This window comes from Scophthalmus maximus, chromosome 18 (genome assembly GCF_022379125.1).
Source record: "Scophthalmus maximus strain ysfricsl-2021 chromosome 18, ASM2237912v1, whole genome shotgun sequence".
Classification (NCBI taxonomy): domain Eukaryota; kingdom Metazoa; phylum Chordata; class Actinopteri; order Pleuronectiformes; family Scophthalmidae; genus Scophthalmus; species Scophthalmus maximus.
In genome coordinates, this window is record NC_061532.1 from 303,688 (window position 1) to 324,690 (window position 21,003).

Below are 21,003 nucleotides of genomic sequence, written 5' to 3' on the forward strand. Positions count from 1 at the left end.
CCAGAAAAATGAATATGCTTTCTCCTTACAGACGCACAAAGGATTCACAGTCCACGGCATTGACAAGGGTCTTGTCTTGCGCTTCCAGCAACTGAAAGGAACCAAAGGTAATGAGAACGGCTTATTCTAAAATAATCTGACTTGCAGTTGTCATGAAGAAGGACAGACAAAGTGCAACAACGCTATCATTCCTCAGTGGTGCTTTTTCCCCTAAGTGTAACATTGACCCTCTGAGGACCATCTGTACAATGAAACACTGACTTATTTCGTCCATTGTGCTGGTGTAGAAAGGCTTGACGATAAAGGCACACAATGCTTACACTTTCTCTTGGAGAACGTGGGTGCATTCAGGACATTCAGGAATTTAATGTGGCCTTCAAGCCAGAACAATACGGAAAAATGGTAGTTTAATACTGGAAGAGTAAATTGCCCTTTGCAGAAAAAAAATTAAAAACAATATATATTTCATTTTTACCTCGTTGAGTCAGAGTTGTGTGGAGCCGTTTGTTTGGTATTTCTTGGACTCAGGATTAAGTCCAAGTCTGATTTGATGAAATGTTCCTTGGAGATTTTGGGCATCGATCCCACTACCTCTCACATGCTAAGCGAGCGCTCGACCACTTCAGCTGATTCCCCATGTTGTTTTCATTATAGCAATGTAGCAAGTCAATGGCGCGGACAAAGTGCCCCGTTTATGTAAGGCCCAATGAGGAAGAGAACATTTCCTGAAAAAAATTAACAGATCAGTTTGCAAAGGTAGGGCAGTCAATGTTTTTGCCAATGAAACTGATTCAAAGATAGTTGTTACGATGGAGCCAAGTAAGTGATTACTTAGCGATTCGATCCCATCAGTGTAAGCCGCAACGACATTGCTTCATAGTAGTTTTGCATTGGTACAAACCGAATTGTTCAGTAAGGGGTGAATAAGGACAAGAACATATCCAACTACTTAACAGATCTGATCAGTTACCAGACAGGAAGTCGTCAAGGAAACTTGACCGAGCAGAGTATTCTCCATGCCGACGAGGATGGGATTCGAACCCACGCGTGCAGAGCACAATGGATTAGCAGTCCATCGCCTTAAACACTCGGCCACCTCGTCGTATTATTGGTAATATGCAATGGATTTTCAAATCTAAATAATTGGGGTACAACTTTGAAAAAGTGAAGGAATCCAAGTCATTTATGATGTTGGTTTTAACACAGTTACAATACTGGGATGTGATGTGTTTCTTGTTCAGGTAGAAGACATTGGATTTCTGTGACGAGGACAGACACAGGATTAAAGATTTACTGGAGAATGTGGGCATCGATCCCACTACCTCTCGCATGCTAAGCGAGCGCTCTACCATTTGAGCTAATTCCCCATGTTTTGTTCATTATAGCAATGTAGCAAGTCAATGGCGTGGACAAAGTGCCGCGTTTATGTAGGGCCCAATTTTTTTTGCAGGAAAATGAATATACTTTCTCCTTACAGACGCACAGAGTTCACAGTCCACCTCATTGACAAGGGTCTTGTCTTGCGCTTCCAGCAACTGAAAGCAACCAAAGGTAATGAGAATGGCTTATTCTAAAATAATCTGACTTGCAGTTGTCATGAAGAAGGACAGACAAAGTGCAACAACGCTATCATTCCTCAGTGGTGCTGTTTCCCCTAAGTGTAACATTGACCCTCTGAGGACCATCTGTACAATGAAACACTGACTTATTTCGTCCATTGTGCTGGTGTAGAAAGGCTTGACGTTAAAGGCACACAATGCTTACACTTTACTGCTAGAAATGAAAGTCTCTCGGAGAACGTGGGTGCATTCAGGACATTCAGGAACTTAATGTGGCCTTAGAGCCAGAAAAATATGGAAAGTGGTAGTTTAATACCGGAAGATTAAATAGCCCTTTGCAGCAATTTATGTTTGGTTTTTAACTCGTCCCTTGTCGAGTCGTCAAGTTTTCTGGAGCCGTTTCCTTGACAACTCCTCGACTCAGGATAAACTACTCATAGAGTGCTGATCAGGGTTAAAGATTTACTGGAGAATGTGGGCATCGATCCCACTACCTCTCACATGCGAAGCGAGCGCTCTACCATTTGAGCTAATTCCCCCTCTTAAACTGTGCCGTCTGTAGCAACACTTTCCCAACCTATTCAGCATATGTCTCCTGTCCTGAAATTGGCCGCACCCTCCAGAAAAATGAATATGCTTTCTCCTTACAGACGCACAAAGGATTCACAGTCCACGGCATTGACAAGGGTCTTGTCTTGCGCTTCCAGCAACTGAAAGGAACCAAAGGTAATGAGAACGGCTTATTCTAAAATAATCTGACTTGCAGTTGTCATGAAGAAGGACAGACAAAGTGCAACAACGATATCATTCCTCAGTGGTGCTTTTTCCCCTAAGTGTAACATTGACCCTCTGAGGACCATCTGTACAATGAAACACTGACTTATTTCGTCCATTGTGCTGGTGTAGAAAGGCTTGACGATAAAGGCACACAATGCTTACACTTTCTCTTGGAGAATGTGGGTGCATTCAGGACATTCAGGAATTTAATGTGGCCTTCAAGCCAGAACAATACGGAAAAATGGTAGTTTAATACTGGAAGAGTAAATTGCCCTTTGCAGAAAAAAAATTAAAAACAATTTATATTTCATTTTTACCTCGTTGAGTCAGAGTTGTGTGGAGCCGTTTGTTTGGTATTTCTTGGACTCAGGATTAAGTCCAAGTCTGATTTGATGAAATGTTCCTTGGAGATTCTGGGCATCGATCCCACTACCTCTCACATGCTAAGCGAGCGCTAGACCACTTCAGCTGATTCCCCATGTTGTTTTCATTACAGCAATGTAGCAAGTCAATGGCGCGGACAAAGTGCCCCGTTTATGTAAGGCCCAATGAGGAAGAGAACATTTCCTGAAAAAAATTAACAGATCAGTTTGCAAAGGTAGGGCAGTCAATGTTTTTGCCAATGAAACTGATTTAAAGATAGTTGTTACGATGGAGCCAAGTAAGTAATTACTCAACGATTCGATCCCATCAGTGTAAGCCGCAACGACATTGCTTCAGAGTAGTTTTGCATTGGTACAAACCGAATTGTTCAGTAAGGGGTGAATAAGGACAAGAACATTTCCAACTACTTAACAGATCTGATCAGTTATCAGACAGGAAGTCGTCAAGGAAAATTGACCGAGCAGAGTATTCTCCATGCCGACGAGGATGGGATTCGAGCCCACGCGTGCAGAGCACAATGGATTAGCAGTCCATCGCCTTAACCACTCGGCCACCTCGTCGTATTATTGGTAATATGCAATGGATTTTCAAATCTAAATAATTGGGGTACAACTTTGAAAAAGTGAAGGAATCCATGTCATTTATGATATTGGTTTTAACACAGTTACAATACTGGGATGTGATGTGTTTCTTGTTCAGGTAGAAGACATTGGATTTCGGTGACGAGGACAGACACAGGATTAAAGATTTACTGGAGAATGTGGGCATCGATCCCACTACCTCTCGCATGCTGAGCGAGCGCTCTACCATTTGAGCTAATTCCCCATGTTTTGTTCATTATAGCAATGTAGCAAGTCAATGGCGCGGACAAAGTGCCGCGTTTATGTAGGGCCCAATTTTTTTGCAGGAAAATGAATATACTTTCTCCTTACAGACGCACAGAGTTCACAGTCCACCTCATTGACAAGGGTCTTGTCTTGCCATTCCAGCAACTGAAAGCAACCAAAGGTAATGAGAATGGCTTATTCTAAAATAATCTGACTTGCAGTTGTCATGAAGAAGGACAGACAAAGTGCAACAACGCTATCATTCCTCAGTGGTGCTGTTTCCCCTAAGTGTAACATTGACCCTCTGAGGACCATCTGTACAATGAAACACTGACTTATTTCGTCCATTGTGCTGGTGTAGAAAGGCTTGACGTTAAAGGCACACAATGCTTACACTTTACTGCTAGAAATGAAAGTCTCTCGGAGAACGTGGGTGCATTCAGGACATTCAGGAACTTAATGTGGCCTTAGAGACAGAAAAACACGGAAAGTGGTAGTTTAATACCGGAAGATTAAATAGCCCTTTGCAGCAATTTATGTTTGTTTTTTAACTAGTCCCTTGTCGAGTCGTCAAGTTTTCTGGAGCCGTTTCCTTGACAACTCCTCGACTCAGGATAAACTACTCATAGAGTGCTGATCAGGGTTAAAGATTTACTGGAGAATGTGGGCATCGATCCCACTACCTCTCACATGCAAAGCGAGCGCTCTACCATTTGAGCTAATTCCCCCTCTTTAACTGTGCCATCTGTAGCAACACTTTCCCAACCTATTCAGCATATGTTTTCTGTCCTGAAATTGGCCGCACCCTCCAGAAAAATGAATATGCTTTCTCCTTACAGACGCACAAAGGATTCACAGTCCACGGCATTGACAAGGGTCTTGTCTTGCGCTTCCAGCAACTGAAAGGAACCAAAGGTAATGAGAACGGCTTATTCTAAAATAATCTGACTTGCAGTTGTCATGAAGAAGGACAGACAAAGTGCAACAACGCTATCATTCCTCAGTGGTGCTTTTTCCCCTAAGTGTAACATTGACCCTCTGAGGACCATCTGTACAATGAAACACTGACTTATTTCGTCCATTGTGCTGGTGTAGAAAGGCTTGACGATAAAGGCACACAATGCTTACACTTTCTCTTGGAGAATGTGGGTGCATTCAGGACATTCAGGAATTTAATGTGGCCTTCAAGCCAGAACAATACGGAAAAATGGTAGTTTAATACTGGAAGAGTAAATTGCCCTTTGCAGAAAAAAAATTAAAAACAATTTATATTTCATTTTTACCTCGTTGAGTCAGAGTTGTGTGGAGCCGTTTGTTTGGTATTTCTTGGACTCAGGATGAAGTCCAAGTCTGATTTGATGAAATGTTCCTTGGAGATTTTGGGCATCGATCCCACTACCTCTCACATGCTAAGCGAGCGCTAGACCACTTCAGCTGATTCCCCATGTTGTTTTCATTACAGCAATGTAGCAAGTCAATGGCGCGGACAAAGTGCCCCGTTTATGTAAGGCCCAATGAGGAAGAGAACATTTCCTGAAAAAAATTAACAGATCAGTTTGCAAAGGTAGGGCAGTCAATGTTTTTGCCAATGAAACTGATTTAAAGATAGTTGTTACGATGGAGCCAAGTAAGTAATTACTCAACGATTCGATCCCATCAGTGTAAGCCGCAACGACATTGCTTCAGAGTAGTTTTGCATTGGTACAAACCGAATTGTTCAGTAAGGGGTGAATAAGGACAAGAACATTTCCAACTACTTAACAGATCTGATCAGTTATCAGACAGGAAGTCGTCAAGGAAACTTGACCGAGCAGAGTATTCTCCATGCCGACGAGGATGGGATTCGAACCCACGCGTGCAGAGCACAATGGATTAGCAGTCCATCGCCTTAACCACTCGGCCACCTCGTCGTATTATTGGTAATATGCAATGGATTTTCAAATCTAAATAATTGGGGTACAACTTTGAAAAAGTGAAGGAATCCATGTCATTTATGATATTGGTTTTAACACAGTTACAATACTGGGATGTGATGTTTTTCTTGTTCAGTTAGAAGACATTGGATTTCTGTGACGAGGACAGACACAGGATTAAAGATTTACTGGAGAATGTGGGCATCGATCCCACTACCTCTCGCATGCTAAGCGAGCGCTCTACCATTTGAGCTAATTCCCCATGTTTTGTTCATTATAGCAATGTAGCAAGTCAATGGCGCGGACAAAGTGCCGCGTTTATGTAGGGCCCAATTTTTTTGCAGGAAAATGAATATACTTTCTCCTTACAGACGCACAGAGTTCACAGTCCACCTCATTGACAAGGGTCTTGTCTTGCGCTTCCAGCAACTGAAAGCAACCAAAGGTAATGAGAATGGCTTATTCTAAAATAATCTGACTTGCAGTTGTCATGAAGAAGGACAGACAAAGTGCAACAACGCTATCATTCCTCAGTGGTGCTGTTTCCCCTAAGTGTAACATTGACCCTCTGAGGACCATCTGTACAATGAAACACTGACTTATTTCGTCCATTGTGCTGGTGTAGAAAGGCTTGACGACAAAGGCACACAATGCTTACACTTTCTCTTGGAGAACGTGGGTGCATTCAGGACATTCAGGAATTTAATGTGGCCTTCAAGCCAGAACAATACGGAAAAATGGTAGTTTAATACTGGAAGAGTAAATTGCCCTTTGCAGAAAAAAAATTAAAAACAATATATATTTCATTTTTACCTCGTTGAGTCAGAGTTGTGTGGAGCCGTTTGTTTGGTATTTCTTGGACTCAGGATTAAGTCCAAGTCTGATTTGATGAAATGTTCCTTGGAGATTTTGGGCATCGATCCCACTACCTCTCACATGCTAAGCGAGCGCTCGACCACTTCAGCTGATTCCCCATGTTGTTTTCATTATAGCAATGTAGCAAGTCAATGGCGCGGACAAAGTGCCCCGTTTATGTAAGGCCCAATGAGGAAGAGAACATTTCCTGAAAAAAATTAACAGATCAGTTTGCAAAGGTAGGGCAGTCAATGTTTTTGCCAATGAAACTGATTCAAAGATAGTTGTTACGATGGAGCCAAGTAAGTGATTACTTAGCGATTCGATCCCATCAGTGTAAGCCGCAACGACATTGCTTCATAGTAGTTTTGCATTGGTACAAACCGAATTGTTCAGTAAGGGGTGAATAAGGACAAGAACATATCCAACTACTTAACAGATCTGATCAGTTACCAGACAGGAAGTCGTCAAGGAAACTTGACCGAGCAGAGTATTCTCCATGCCGACGAGGATGGGATTCGAACCCACGCGTGCAGAGCACAATGGATTAGCAGTCCATCGCCTTAAACACTCGGCCACCTCGTCGTATTATTGGTAATATGCAATGGATTTTAAAATCTAAATAATTGGGGTACAACTTTGAAAAAGTGAAGGAATCCAAGTCATTTATGATGTTGGTTTTAACACAGTTACAATACTGGGATGTGATGTGTTTCTTGTTCAGGTAGAAGACATTGGATTTCTGTGACGAGGACAGACACAGGATTAAAGATTTACTGGAGAATGTGGGCATCGATCCCACTACCTCTCGCATGCTAAGCGAGCGCTCTACCATTTGAGCTAATTCCCCATGTTTTGTTCATTATAGCAATGTAGCAAGTCAATGGCGTGGACAAAGTGCCGCGTTTATGTAGGGCCCAATTTTTTTTGCAGGAAAATGAATATACTTTCTCCTTACAGACGCACAGAGTTCACAGTCCACCTCATTGACAAGGGTCTTGTCTTGCGCTTCCAGCAACTGAAAGCAACCAAAGGTAATGAGAATGGCTTATTCTAAAATAATCTGACTTGCAGTTGTCATGAAGAAGGACAGACAAAGTGCAACAACGCTATCATTCCTCAGTGGTGCTGTTTCCCCTAAGTGTAACATTGACCCTCTGAGGACCATCTGTACAATGAAACACTGACTTATTTCGTCCATTGTGCTGGTGTAGAAAGGCTTGACGTTAAAGGCACACAATGCTTACACTTTACTGCTAGAAATGAAAGTCTCTCGGAGAACGTGGGTGCATTCAGGACATTCAGGAACTTAATGTGGCCTTAGAGCCAGAAAAATATGGAAAGTGGTAGTTTAATACCGGAAGATTAAATAGCCCTTTGCAGCAATTTATGTTTGGTTTTTAACTCGTCCCTTGTCGAGTCGTCAAGTTTTCTGGAGCCGTTTCCTTGACAACTCCTCGACTCAGGATAAACTACTCATAGAGTGCTGATCAGGGTTAAAGATTTACTGGAGAATGTGGGCATCGATCCCACTACCTCTCACATGCGAAGCGAGCGCTAGACCATTTGAGCTAATTCCCCCTCTTTAACTGTGCCATCTGTAGCAACACTTTCCCAACCTATTCAGCATATGTTTTCTGTCCTGAAATTGGCCGCACCCTCCAGAAAAATGAATATGCTTTCTCCTTACAGACGCACAAAGGATTCACAGTCCACGGCATTGACAAGGGTCTTGTCTTGCGCTTCCAGCAACTGAAAGGAACCAAAGGTAATGAGAACGGCTTATTCTAAAATAATCTGACTTGCAGTTGTCATGAAGAAGGACAGACAAAGTGCAACAACGCTATCATTCCTCAGTGGTGCTTTTTCCCCTAAGTGTAACATTGACCCTCTGAGGACCATCTGTACAATGAAACACTGACTTATTTCGTCCATTGTGCTGGTGTAGAAAGGCTTGACGATAAAGGCACACAATGCTTACACTTTCTCTTGGAGAATGTGGGTGCATTCAGGACATTCAGGAATTTAATGTGGCCTTCAAGCCAGAACAATACGGAAAAATGGTAGTTTAATACTGGAAGAGTAAATTGCCCTTTGCAGAAAAAAAATTAAAAACAATTTATATTTCATTTTTACCTCGTTGAGTCAGAGTTGTGTGGAGCCGTTTGTTTGGTATTTCTTGGACTCAGGATTAAGTCCAAGTCTGATTTGATGAAATGTTCCTTGGAGATTCTGGGCATCGATCCCACTACCTCTCACATGCTAAGCGAGCGCTAGACCACTTCAGCTGATTCCCCATGTTGTTTTCATTACAGCAATGTAGCAAGTCAATGGCGCGGACAAAGTGCCCCGTTTATGTAAGGCCCAATGAGGAAGAGAACATTTCCTGAAAAAAATTAACAGATCAGTTTGCAAAGGTAGGGCAGTCAATGTTTTTGCCAATGAAACTGATTTAAAGATAGTTGTTACGATGGAGCCAAGTAAGTAATTACTCAACGATTCGATCCCATCAGTGTAAGCCGCAACGACATTGCTTCAGAGTAGTTTTGCATTGGTACAAACCGAATTGTTCAGTAAGGGGTGAATAAGGACAAGAACATTTCCAACTACTTAACAGATCTGATCAGTTATCAGACAGGAAGTCGTCAAGGAAAATTGACCGAGCAGAGTATTCTCCATGCCGACGAGGATGGGATTCGAGCCCACGCGTGCAGAGCACAATGGATTAGCAGTCCATCGCCTTAACCACTCGGCCACCTCGTCGTATTATTGGTAATATGCAATGGATTTTCAAATCTAAATAATTGGGGTACAACTTTGAAAAAGTGAAGGAATCCATGTCATTTATGATATTGGTTTTAACACAGTTACAATACTGGGATGTGATGTGTTTCTTGTTCAGGTAGAAGACATTGGATTTCGGTGACGAGGACAGACACAGGATTAAAGATTTACTGGAGAATGTGGGCATCGATCCCACTACCTCTCGCATGCTAAGCGAGCGCTCTACCATTTGAGCTAATTCCCCATGTTTTGTTCATTATAGCAATGTAGCAAGTCAATGGCGCGGACAAAGTGCCGCGTTTATGTAGGGCCCAATTTTTTTGCAGGAAAATGAATATACTTTCTCCTTACAGACGCACAGAGTTCACAGTCCACCTCATTGACAAGGGTCTTGTCTTGCCATTCCAGCAACTGAAAGCAACCAAAGGTAATGAGAATGGCTTATTCTAAAATAATCTGACTTGCAGTTGTCATGAAGAAGGACAGACAAAGTGCAACAACGCTATCATTCCTCAGTGGTGCTGTTTCCCCTAAGTGTAACATTGACCCTCTGAGGACCATCTGTACAATGAAACACTGACTTATTTCGTCCATTGTGCTGGTGTAGAAAGGCTTGACGTTAAAGGCACACAATGCTTACACTTTACTGCTAGAAATGAAAGTCTCTCGGAGAACGTGGGTGCATTCAGGACATTCAGGAACTTAATGTGGCCTTAGAGCCAGAAAAACACGGAAAGTGGTAGTTTAATACCGGAAGATTAAATAGCCCTTTGCAGCAATTTATGTTTGTTTTTTAACTAGTCCCTTGTCGAGTCGTCAAGTTTTCTGGAGCCGTTTCCTTGACAACTCCTCGACTCAGGATAAACTACTCATAGAGTGCTGATCAGGGTTAAAGATTTACTGGAGAATGTGGGCATCGATCCCACTACCTCTCACATGCAAAGCGAGCGCTCTACCATTTGAGCTAATTCCCCCTCTTTAACTGTGCCATCTGTAGCAACACTTTCCCAACCTATTCAGCATATGTTTTCTGTCCTGAAATTGGCCGCACCCTCCAGAAAAATGAATATGCTTTCTCCTTACAGACGCACAAAGGATTCACAGTCCACGGCATTGACAAGGGTCTTGTCTTGCGCTTCCAGCAACTGAAAGGAACCAAAGGTAATGAGAACGGCTTATTCTAAAATAATCTGACTTGCAGTTGTCATGAAGAAGGACAGACAAAGTGCAACAACGCTATCATTCCTCAGTGGTGCTTTTTCCCCTAAGTGTAACATTGACCCTCTGAGGACCATCTGTACAATGAAACACTGACTTATTTCGTCCATTGTGCTGGTGTAGAAAGGCTTGACGATAAAGGCACACAATGCTTACACTTTCTCTTGGAGAATGTGGGTGCATTCAGGACATTCAGGAATTTAATGTGGCCTTCAAGCCAGAACAATACGGAAAAATGGTAGTTTAATACTGGAAGAGTAAATTGCCCTTTGCAGAAAAAAAATTAAAAACAATTTATATTTCATTTTTACCTCGTTGAGTCAGAGTTGTGTGGAGCCGTTTGTTTGGTATTTCTTGGACTCAGGATGAAGTCCAAGTCTGATTTGATGAAATGTTCCTTGGAGATTTTGGGCATCGATCCCACTACCTCTCACATGCTAAGCGAGCGCTAGACCACTTCAGCTGATTCCCCATGTTGTTTTCATTACAGCAATGTAGCAAGTCAATGGCGCGGACAAAGTGCCCCGTTTATGTAAGGCCCAATGAGGAAGAGAACATTTCCTGAAAAAAATTAACAGATCAGTTTGCAAAGGTAGGGCAGTCAATGTTTTTGCCAATGAAACTGATTTAAAGATAGTTGTTACGATGGAGCCAAGTAAGTAATTACTCAACGATTCGATCCCATCAGTGTAAGCCGCAACGACATTGCTTCAGAGTAGTTTTGCATTGGTACAAACCGAATTGTTCAGTAAGGGGTGAATAAGGACAAGAACATTTCCAACTACTTAACAGATCTGATCAGTTATCAGACAGGAAGTCGTCAAGGAAACTTGACCGAGCAGAGTATTCTCCATGCCGACGAGGATGGGATTCGAACCCACGCGTGCAGAGCACAATGGATTAGCAGTCCATCGCCTTAACCACTCGGCCACCTCGTCGTATTATTGGTAATATGCAATGGATTTTCAAATCTAAATAATTGGGGTACAACTTTGAAAAAGTGAAGGAATCCATGTCATTTATGATATTGGTTTTAACACAGTTACAATACTGGGATGTGATGTTTTTCTTGTTCAGTTAGAAGACATTGGATTTCTGTGACGAGGACAGACACAGGATTAAAGATTTACTGGAGAATGTGGGCATCGATCCCACTACCTCTCGCATGCTAAGCGAGCGCTCTACCATTTGAGCTAATTCCCCATGTTTTGTTCATTATAGCAATGTAGCAAGTCAATGGCGCGGACAAAGTGCCGCGTTTATGTAGGGCCCAATTTTTTTGCAGGAAAATGAATATACTTTCTCCTTACAGACACACAGAGTTCACAGTCCACCTCATTGACAAGGGTCTTGTCTTGCGCTTCCAGCAACTGAAAGCAACCAAAGGTAATGAGAATGGCTTATTCTAAAATAATCTGACTTGCAGTTGTCATGAAGAAGGACAGACAAAGTGCAACAACGCTATCATTCCTCAGTGGTGCTGTTTCCCCTAAGTGTAACATTGACCCTCTGAGGACCATCTGTACAATGAAACACTGACTTATTTCGTCCATTGTGCTGGTGTAGAAAGGCTTGACGACAAAGGCACACAATGCTTACACTTTCTCTTGGAGAACGTGGGTGCATTCAGGACATTCAGGAATTTAATGTGGCCTTCAAGCCAGAACAATACGGAAAAATGGTAGTTTAATACTGGAAGAGTAAATTGCCCTTTGCAGAAAAAAAATTAAAAACAATATATATTTCATTTTTACCTCGTTGAGTCAGAGTTGTGTGGAGCCGTTTGTTTGGTATTTCTTGGACTCAGGATTAAGTCCAAGTCTGATTTGATGAAATGTTCCTTGGAGATTTTGGGCATCGATCCCACTACCTCTCACATGCTAAGCGAGCGCTCGACCACTTCAGCTGATTCCCCATGTTGTTTTCATTATAGCAATGTAGCAAGTCAATGGCGCGGACAAAGTGCCCCGTTTATGTAAGGCCCAATGAGGAAGAGAACATTTCCTGAAAAAAATTAACAGATCAGTTTGCAAAGGTAGGGCAGTCAATGTTTTTGCCAATGAAACTGATTCAAAGATAGTTGTTACGATGGAGCCAAGTAAGTGATTACTTAGCGATTCGATCCCATCAGTGTAAGCCGCAACGACATTGCTTCATAGTAGTTTTGCATTGGTACAAACCGAATTGTTCAGTAAGGGGTGAATAAGGACAAGATAATATCCAACTACTTAACAGATCTGATCAGTTACCAGACAGGAAGTCGTCAAGGAAACTTGACCGAGCAGAGTATTCTCCATGCCGACGAGGATGGGATTCGAACCCACGCGTGCAGAGCACAATGGATTAGCAGTCCATCGCCTTAACCACTCGGCCACCTCGTCGTATTATTGGTAATATGCAATGGATTTTCAAATCTAAATAATTGGGGTACAACTTTGAAAAAGTGAAGGAATCCATGTCATTTATGATATTGGTTTTAACACAGTTACAATACTGGGATGTGATGTGTTTCTTGTTCAGGTAGAAGACATTGGATTTCTGTGACGAGGACAGACACAGGATTAAAGATTTACTGGAGAATGTGGGCATCGATCCCACTACCTCTCGCATGCTAAGCGAGCGCTCTACCATTTGAGCTAATTCCCCATGTTTTGTTCATTATAGCAATGTAGCAAGTCAATGGCGCGGACAAAGTGCCGCGTTTATGTAGGGCCCAATTTTTTTGCAGGAAAATGAATATACTTTCTCCTTACAGACGCACAGAGTTCACAGTCCACCTCATTGACAAGGGTCTTGTCTTGCGCTTCCAGCAACTGAAAGCAACCAAAGGTAATGAGAATGGCTTATTCTAAAATAATCTGACTTGCAGTTGTCATGAAGAAGGACAGACAAAGTGCAACAACGCTATCATTCCTCAGTGGTGCTGTTTCCCCTAAGTGTAACATTGACCCTCTGAGGACCATCTGTACAATGAAACACTGACTTATTTCGTCCATTGTGCTGGTGTAGAAAGGCTTGACGTTAAAGGCACATAATGCTTACACTTTACTGCTAGAAATGAAAGTCTCTCGGAGAACGTGGGTGCATTCAGAACATTCAGGAACTTAATGTGGCCTTAGAGACAGAAAAATACGGGAAAGTGGTAGTTTAATACCGGAAGATTAAATAGCCCTTTGCAGCAATTTATGTTTGGTTTTTAACTCGTCCCTTGTCGAGTCGTCAAGTTTTCTGGAGCCGTTTCCTTGACAACTCCTCGACTCAGGACAAACTACTCAAAGAGTGCTGATCAGGGTTAAAGATTTACTGGAGAATGTGGGCATCGATCCAACTACCTCTCACATGCAAAGCGAGCGCTCTACCATTTAAGCTAATTCCCCCTCTTTAACTGTGCCATCTGTAGCAACACTTTCCCAACCTATTCAGCATATGTTTTCTGTCCTGAAATTGGCCGCACCCTCCAGAAAAATGAATATGCTTTCTCCTTACAGACGCACAAAGGATTCACAGTCCATGGCATTGACAAGGGTCTTGTCTTGCGCTTCCAGCAACTGAAAGGAACCAAAGGTAATGAGAACGGCTTATTCTAAAATAATCTGACTTGCAGTTGTCATGAAGAAGGACAGACAAAGTGCAACAACGCTATCATTCCTCAGTGGTGCTTTTTCCCCTAAGTGTAACATTGACCCTCTGAGGACCATCTGTACAATGAAACACTGACTTATTTCGTCCATTGTGCTGGTGTAGAAAGGCTTGACGATAAAGGCACACAATGCTTACACTTTCTCTTGGAGAACGTGGGTGCATTCAGGACATTCAGGAATTTAATATGGCCTTCAAGCCAGAACAATACGGAAAAATGGTAGTTTAATACTGGAAGAGTAAATTGCCCTTTGCAGAAAAAAAATTAAAAACAATTTATATTTCATTTTTACCTCGTTGAGTCAGAGTTGTGTGGAGCCGTTTGTTTGGTATTTCTTGGACTCAGGATTAAGTCCAAGTCTGATTTGATGAAATGTTCCTTGGAGATTTTGGGCATCGATCCCACTACCTCTCACATGCTAAGCGAGCGCTCGACCACTTCAGCTGATTCCCCATGTTGTTTTCATTATAGCAATGTAGCAAGTCAATGGCGCGGACAAAGTGCCCCGTTTATGTAAGGCCCAATGAGGAAGAGAACATTTCCTGAAAAAAATTAACAGATCAGTTTGCAAAGGTAGGGCAGACAATGTTTTTGCCAATGAAACTGATTCAAAGATAGTTGTTACGATGGAGCCAAGTAAGTAATTACTTAGCGATTCGATCCCATCAGTGTAAGCCGCAACGACATTGCTTCAGAGTAGTTTTGCATTGGTACAAACCGAATTGTTCAGTAATTTGAAGGGGTGAATAAGGACAAGAACATTTCCAACTACTTAACAGATCTGATCAGTTATCAGACAGGAAGTCGTCAAGGAAACTTGACCGAGCAGAGTATTCTCCATGCCGACGAGGATGGGATTCGAACCCACGCGTGCAGAGCACAATGGATTAGCAGTCCATCGCCTTAACCACTCGGCCACCTCGTCGTATTATTGGTAATATGCAATGGATTTTCAAATCTAAATAATTGGGGTACAACTTTGAAAAAGTGAAGGAATCCATGTCATTTATGATATTGGTTTTAACACAGTTACAATACTGGGATGTGATGTTTTTCTTGTTCAGTTAGAAGACATTGGATTTCTGTGACGAGGACAGACACAGGATTAAAGATTTACTGGAGAATGTGGGCATCGATCCCACTACCTCTCGCATGCTAAGCGAGCGCTCTACCATTTGAGCTAATTCCCCATGTTTTGTTCATTATAGCAATGTAGCAAGTCAATGGCGCGGACAAAGTGCCGCGTTTATGTAGGGCCCAATTTTTTTGCAGGAAAATGAATATACTTTCTCCTTACAGACGCACAGAGTTCACAGTCCACCTCATTGACAAGGGTCTTGTCTTGCGCTTCCAGCAACTGAAAGCAACCAAAGGTAATGAGAATGGCTTATTCTAAAATAATCTGACTTGCAGTTGTCATGAAGAAGGACAGACAAAGTGCAACAACGCTATCATTCCTCAGTGGTGCTGTTTCCCCTAAGTGTAACATTGACCCTCTGAGGACCATCTGTACAATGAAACACTGACTTATTTCGTCCATTGTGCTGGTGTAGAAAGGCTTGACGTTAAAGGCACATAATGCTTACACTTTACTGCTAGAAATGAAAGTCTCTCGGAGAACGTGGGTGCATTCAGAACATTCAGGAACTTAATGTGGCCTTAGAGACAGAAAAATACGGGAAAGTGGTAGTTTAATACCGGAAGATTAAATAGCCCTTTGCAGCAATTTATGTTTGGTTTTTAACTCGTCCCTTGTCGAGTCGTCAAGTTTTCTGGAGCCGTTTCCTTGACAACTCCTCGACTCAGGACAAACTACTCAAAGAGTGCTGATCAGGGTTAAAGATTTACTGGAGAATGTGGGCATCGATCCAACTACCTCTCACATGCAAAGCGAGCGCTCTACCATTTAAGCTAATTCCCCCTCTTTAACTGTGCCATCTGTAGCAACACTTTCCCAACCTATTCAGCATATGTTTTCTGTCCTGAAATTGGCCGCACCCTCCAGAAAAATGAATATGCTTTCTCCTTACAGACGCACAAAGGATTCACAGTCCATGGCATTGACAAGGGTCTTGTCTTGCGCTTCCAGCAACTGAAAGGAACCAAAGGTAATGAGAACGGCTTATTCTAAAATAATCTGACTTGCAGTTGTCATGAAGAAGGACAGACAAAGTGCAACAACGCTATCATTCCTCAGTGGTGCTTTTTCCCCTAAGTGTAACATTGACCCTCTGAGGACCATCTGTACAATGAAACACTGACTTATTTCGTCCATTGTGCTGGTGTAGAAAGGCTTGACGATAAAGGCACACAATGCTTACACTTTCTCTTGGAGAACGTGGGTGCATTCAGGACATTCAGGAATTTAATATGGCCTTCAAGCCAGAACAATACGGAAAAATGGTAGTTTAATACTGGAAGAGTAAATTGCCCTTTGCAGAAAAAAAATTAAAAACAATTTATATTTCATTTTTACCTCGTTGAGTCAGAGTTGTGTGGAGCCGTTTGTTTGGTATTTCTTGGACTCAGGATTAAGTCCAAGTCTGATTTGATGAAATGTTCCTTGGAGATTTTGGGCATCGATCCCACTACCTCTCACATGCTAAGCGAGCGCTCGACCACTTCAGCTGATTCCCCATGTTGTTTTCATTATAGCAATGTAGCAAGTCAATGGCGCGGACAAAGTGCCCCGTTTATGTAAGGCCCAATGAGGAAGAGAACATTTCCTGAAAAAAATTAACAGATCAGTTTGCAAAGGTAGGGCAGACAATGTTTTTGCCAATGAAACTGATTCAAAGATAGTTGTTACGATGGAGCCAAGTAAGTAATTACTTAGCGATTCGATCCCATCAGTGTAAGCCGCAACGACATTGCTTCAGAGTAGTTTTGCATTGGTACAAACCGAATTGTTCAGTAATTTGAAGGGGTGAATAAGGACAAGAACATTTCCAACTACTTAACAGATCTGATCAGTTATCAGACAGGAAGTCGTCAAGGAAACTTGACCGAGCAGAGTATTCTCCATGCCGACGAGGATGGGATTCGAACCCACGCGTGCAGAGCACAATGGATTAGCAGTCCATCGCCTTAACCACTCGGCCACCTCGTCGTATTATTGGTAATATGCAATGGATTTTAAAATCTAAATAATTGGGGTACAACTTTGAAAAAGTGAAGGAATCCAAGTCATTTATGATGTTGGTTTTAACACAGTTACAATACTGGGATGTGATGTGTTTCTTGTTCAGGTAGAAGACATTGGATTTCTGTGACGAGGACAGACACAGGATTAAAGATTTACTGGAGAATGTGGGCATCGATCCCACTACCTCTCGCATGCTAAGCGAGCGCTCTACCATTTGAGCTAATTCCCCATGTTTTGTTCATTATAGCAATGTAGCAAGTCAATGGCGTGGACAAAGTGCCGCGTTTATGTAGGGCCCAATTTTTTTTGCAGGAAAATGAATATACTTTCTCCTTACAGACGCACAGAGTTCACAGTCCACCTCATTGACAAGGGTCTTGTCTTGCGCTTCCAGCAACTGAAAGCAACCAAAGGTAATGAGAATGGCTTATTCTAAAATAATCTGACTTGCAGTTGTCATGAAGAAGGACAGACAAAGTGCAACAACGCTATCATTCCTCAGTGGTGCTGTTTCCCCTAAGTGTAACATTGACCCTCTGAGGACCATCTGTACAATGAAACACTGACTTATTTCGTCCATTGTGCTGGTGTAGAAAGGCTTGACGTTAAAGGCACACAATGCTTACACTTTCTCTTGGAGAATGTGGGTGCATTCAGGACATTCAGGAATTTAATGTGGCCTTCAAGCCAGAACAATACGGAAAAATGGTAGTTTAATACTGGAAGAGTAAATTGCCCTTTGCAGAAAAAAAATTAAAAACAATTTATATTTCATTTTTACCTCGTTGAGTCAGAGTTGTGTGGAGCCGTTTGTTTGGTATTTCTTGGACTCAGGATTAAGTCCAAGTCTGATTTGATGAAATGTTCCTTGGAGATTTTGGGCATCGATCCCGCTACCTCTCACATGCTAAGCGAGCGCTAGACCACTTCAGCTGATTCCCCATGTTGTTTTCATTACAGCAATGTAGCAAGTCAATGGCGCGGACAAAGTGCCCCGTTTATGTAAGGCCCAATGAGGAAGAGAACATTTCCTGAAAAAAATTAACAGATCAGTTTGCAAAGGTAGGGCAGTCAATGTTTTTGCCAATGAAACTGATTTAAAGATAGTTGTTACGATGGAGCCAAGTAAGTAATTACTCAACGATTCGATCCCATCAGTGTAAGCCACAACGACATTGCTTCAGAGTAGTTTTGCATTGGTACAAACCGAATTGTTCAGTAAGGGGTGAATAAGGACAAGAACATTTCCAACTACTTAACAGATCTGATCAGTTATCAGACAGGAAGTCGTCAAGGAAACTTGACCGAGCAGAGTATTCTCCATGCCGACGAGGATGGGATTCGAACCCACGCGTGCAGAGCACAATGGATTAGCAGTCAATCGCCTTAACCACTCGGCCACCTCGTCGTATTATTGGTAATATGCAATGGATTTTCAAATCTAAATAATTGGGGTACAACTTTGAAAAAGTGAAGGAATCCATGTCATTTATGATATTGGTTTTAACACAGTTACAATACTGGGATGTGATGTGTTTCTTGTTCAGGTAGAAGACATTGGATTTCTGTGACGAGGACAGACACAGGATTAAAGATTTACTGGAGAATGTGGGCATCGATCCCACTACCTCTCGCATGCTAAGCGAGCGCTCTACCATTTGAGCTAATTCCCCATGTTTTGTTCATTATAGCAATGTAGCAAGTCAATGGCGCGGACAAAGTGCCGCGTTTATGTAGGGCCCAATTTTTTTGCAGGAAAATGAATATACTTTCTCCTTACAGACGCACAGAGTTCACAGTCCACCTCATTGACAAGGGTCTTGTCTTGCGCTTCCAGCAACTGAAAGCAACCAAAGGTAATGAGAATGGCTTATTCTAAAATAATCTGACTTGCAGTTGTCATGAAGAAGGACAGACAAAGTGCAACAACGCTATCATTCCTCAGTGGTGCTGTTTCCCCTAAGTGTAACATTGACCCTCTGAGGACCATCTGTACAATGAAACACTGACTTATTTCGTCCATTGTGCTGGTGTAGAAAGGCTTGACGTTAAAGGCACATAATGCTTACACTTTACTGCTAGAAATGAAAGTCTCTCGGAGAACGTGGGTGCATTCAGAACATTCAGGAACTTAATGTGGCCTTAGAGACAGAAAAATACGGGAAAGTGGTAGTTTAATACCGGAAGATTAAATAGCCCTTTGCAGCAATTTATGTTTGGTTTTTAACTCGTCCCTTGTCGAGTCGTCAAGTTTTCTGGAGCCGTTTCCTTGACAACTCCTCGACTCAGGACAAACTACTCAAAGAGTGCTGATCAGGGTTAAAGATTTACTGGAGAATGTGGGCATCGATCCAACTACCTCTCACATGCAAAGCGAGCGCTCTACCATTTAAGCTAATTCCCCCTCTTTAACTGTGCCATCTGTAGCAACACTTTCCCAACCTATTCAGCATATGTCTCCTGTCCTGAAATTGGCCGCACCCTCCAGAAAAATGAATATGCTTTCTCCTTACAGACGCACAAAGGATTCACAGTCCACGGCATTGACAAGGGTCTTGTCTTGCGCTTCCAGCAACTGAAAGGAACCAAAGGTAATGAGAACGGCTTATTCTAAAATAATCTGACTTGCAGTTGTCATGAAGAAGGACAGACAAAGTGCAACAACGCTATCATTCCTCAGTGGTGCTTTTTCCCCTAAGTGTAACATTGACCCTCTGAGGACCATCTGTACAATGAAACACTGACTTATTTCGTCCATTGTGCTGGTGTAGAAAGGCTTGACGATAAAGGCACACAATGCTTACACTCTCTCTTGGAGAACGTGGGTGCATTCAGGACATTCAGGAATTTAATGTGGCCTTCAAGCCAGAACAATACGGAAAAATGGTAGTTTAATACTGGAAGAGTAAATTGCCCTTTGCAGAAAAAAAATTAAAAACAATATATATTTCATTTTTACCTCGTTGAGTCAGAGTTGTGTGGAGCCGTTTGTTTGGTATTTCTTGGACTCAGGATTAAGTCCAAGTCTGATTTGATGAAATGTTCCTTGGAGATTTTGGGCATCGATCCCACTACCTCTCACATGCTAAGCGAGCGCTCGACCACTTCAGCTGATTCCCCATGTTGTTTTCATTATAGCAATGTAGCAAGTCAATGGCGCGGACAAAGTGCCCCGTTTATGTAAGGCCCAATGAGGAAGAGAACATTTCCTGAAAAAAATTAACAGATCAGTTTGCAAAGGTAGGGCAGTCAATGTTTTTGCCAATGAAACTGATTCAAAGATAGTTGTTACGATGGAGCCAAGTAAGTGATTACTTAGCGATTCGATCCCATCAGTGTAAGCCGCAACGACATTGCTTCAGAGTAGTTTTGCATTGGTACAAACCGAATTGTTCAGTAAGGGGTGAATAAGGACAAGAACATATCCAACTACTTAACAGATCTGATCAGTTACCAGACAGGAAGTCGTCAAGGAAACTTGACCGAGCAGAGTATTCTCCATGCCGACGAGGATGGGATTCGAACCCACGCGTGCAGAGCACAATGGATTAGCAGTCCATCGCCTTAAACACTCGGCCACCTCGTCGTATTATTGGTAATATGCAATGGATTTTAAAATCTAAATAATTGGGGTACAACTTTGAAAAAGTGAAGGAATCCAAGTCATTTATGATGTTGGTTTTAACACAGTTACAATACTGGGATGTGATGTGTTTCTTGTTCAGGTAGAAGACATTGGATTTCTGTGACGAGGACAGACACAGGATTAAAGATTTACTGGAGAATGTGGGCATCGATCCCACTACCTCTCGCATGCTAAGCGAGCGCTCTACCATTTGAGCTAATTCCCCATGTTTTGTTCATTATAGCAATGTAGCAAGTCAATGGCGCGGACAAAGTG

At 42.2% G+C, this 21,003-nt stretch overlaps 1 long non-coding RNA gene and 21 other non-coding genes across 22 annotated transcripts in view; 1 reads left to right on the top strand and 21 right to left on the bottom strand.

Moving 5' to 3' along the window:
• Positions 1-21,003, top strand: part of LOC124849589 — a 40,524-nt gene that overhangs the window by 9,636 nt on the left and 9,885 nt on the right. The window contains exons 6-13 of the long non-coding RNA XR_007030083.1: positions 32-107; positions 2,210-2,285; positions 4,387-4,462; positions 8,008-8,083; positions 10,185-10,260; positions 13,806-13,881; positions 15,990-16,065; positions 19,618-19,693. This is a non-coding gene — a long non-coding RNA (uncharacterized LOC124849589). The remainder of the gene's footprint in view (positions 1-31; positions 108-2,209; positions 2,286-4,386; positions 4,463-8,007; positions 8,084-10,184; positions 10,261-13,805; positions 13,882-15,989; positions 16,066-19,617; positions 19,694-21,003) is intronic.
• Positions 1,021-1,102, bottom strand: trnas-gcu. Its single transcript has one exon. It is a non-coding gene; the product is annotated as a tRNA-Ser (tRNA).
• trnaa-agc lies at positions 1,295-1,367 on the bottom strand. Its single transcript has one exon. It is a non-coding gene; the product is annotated as a tRNA-Ala (tRNA).
• trnas-gcu lies at positions 3,199-3,280 on the bottom strand. Its single transcript has one exon. It is a non-coding gene; the product is annotated as a tRNA-Ser (tRNA).
• On the bottom strand, positions 5,376-5,457 carry trnas-gcu. The gene has a single exon. It is a non-coding gene; the product is annotated as a tRNA-Ser (tRNA).
• On the bottom strand, positions 5,650-5,722 carry trnaa-agc. Its single transcript has one exon. It is a non-coding gene; the product is annotated as a tRNA-Ala (tRNA).
• trnas-gcu lies at positions 6,819-6,900 on the bottom strand. The gene has a single exon. It is a non-coding gene; the product is annotated as a tRNA-Ser (tRNA).
• trnaa-agc lies at positions 7,093-7,165 on the bottom strand. The gene has a single exon. It is a non-coding gene; the product is annotated as a tRNA-Ala (tRNA).
• On the bottom strand, positions 8,997-9,078 carry trnas-gcu. The gene has a single exon. It is a non-coding gene; the product is annotated as a tRNA-Ser (tRNA).
• trnaa-agc lies at positions 9,271-9,343 on the bottom strand. Its single transcript has one exon. It is a non-coding gene; the product is annotated as a tRNA-Ala (tRNA).
• trnas-gcu lies at positions 11,174-11,255 on the bottom strand. The gene has a single exon. It is a non-coding gene; the product is annotated as a tRNA-Ser (tRNA).
• trnaa-agc lies at positions 11,448-11,520 on the bottom strand. The gene has a single exon. It is a non-coding gene; the product is annotated as a tRNA-Ala (tRNA).
• Positions 12,617-12,698, bottom strand: trnas-gcu. Its single transcript has one exon. It is a non-coding gene; the product is annotated as a tRNA-Ser (tRNA).
• On the bottom strand, positions 12,891-12,963 carry trnaa-agc. Its single transcript has one exon. It is a non-coding gene; the product is annotated as a tRNA-Ala (tRNA).
• Positions 14,801-14,882, bottom strand: trnas-gcu. Its single transcript has one exon. It is a non-coding gene; the product is annotated as a tRNA-Ser (tRNA).
• trnaa-agc lies at positions 15,075-15,147 on the bottom strand. The gene has a single exon. It is a non-coding gene; the product is annotated as a tRNA-Ala (tRNA).
• Positions 16,985-17,066, bottom strand: trnas-gcu. The gene has a single exon. It is a non-coding gene; the product is annotated as a tRNA-Ser (tRNA).
• On the bottom strand, positions 17,259-17,331 carry trnaa-agc. Its single transcript has one exon. It is a non-coding gene; the product is annotated as a tRNA-Ala (tRNA).
• Positions 18,429-18,510, bottom strand: trnas-gcu. Its single transcript has one exon. It is a non-coding gene; the product is annotated as a tRNA-Ser (tRNA).
• trnaa-agc lies at positions 18,703-18,775 on the bottom strand. The gene has a single exon. It is a non-coding gene; the product is annotated as a tRNA-Ala (tRNA).
• Positions 20,607-20,688, bottom strand: trnas-gcu. The gene has a single exon. It is a non-coding gene; the product is annotated as a tRNA-Ser (tRNA).
• On the bottom strand, positions 20,881-20,953 carry trnaa-agc. The gene has a single exon. It is a non-coding gene; the product is annotated as a tRNA-Ala (tRNA).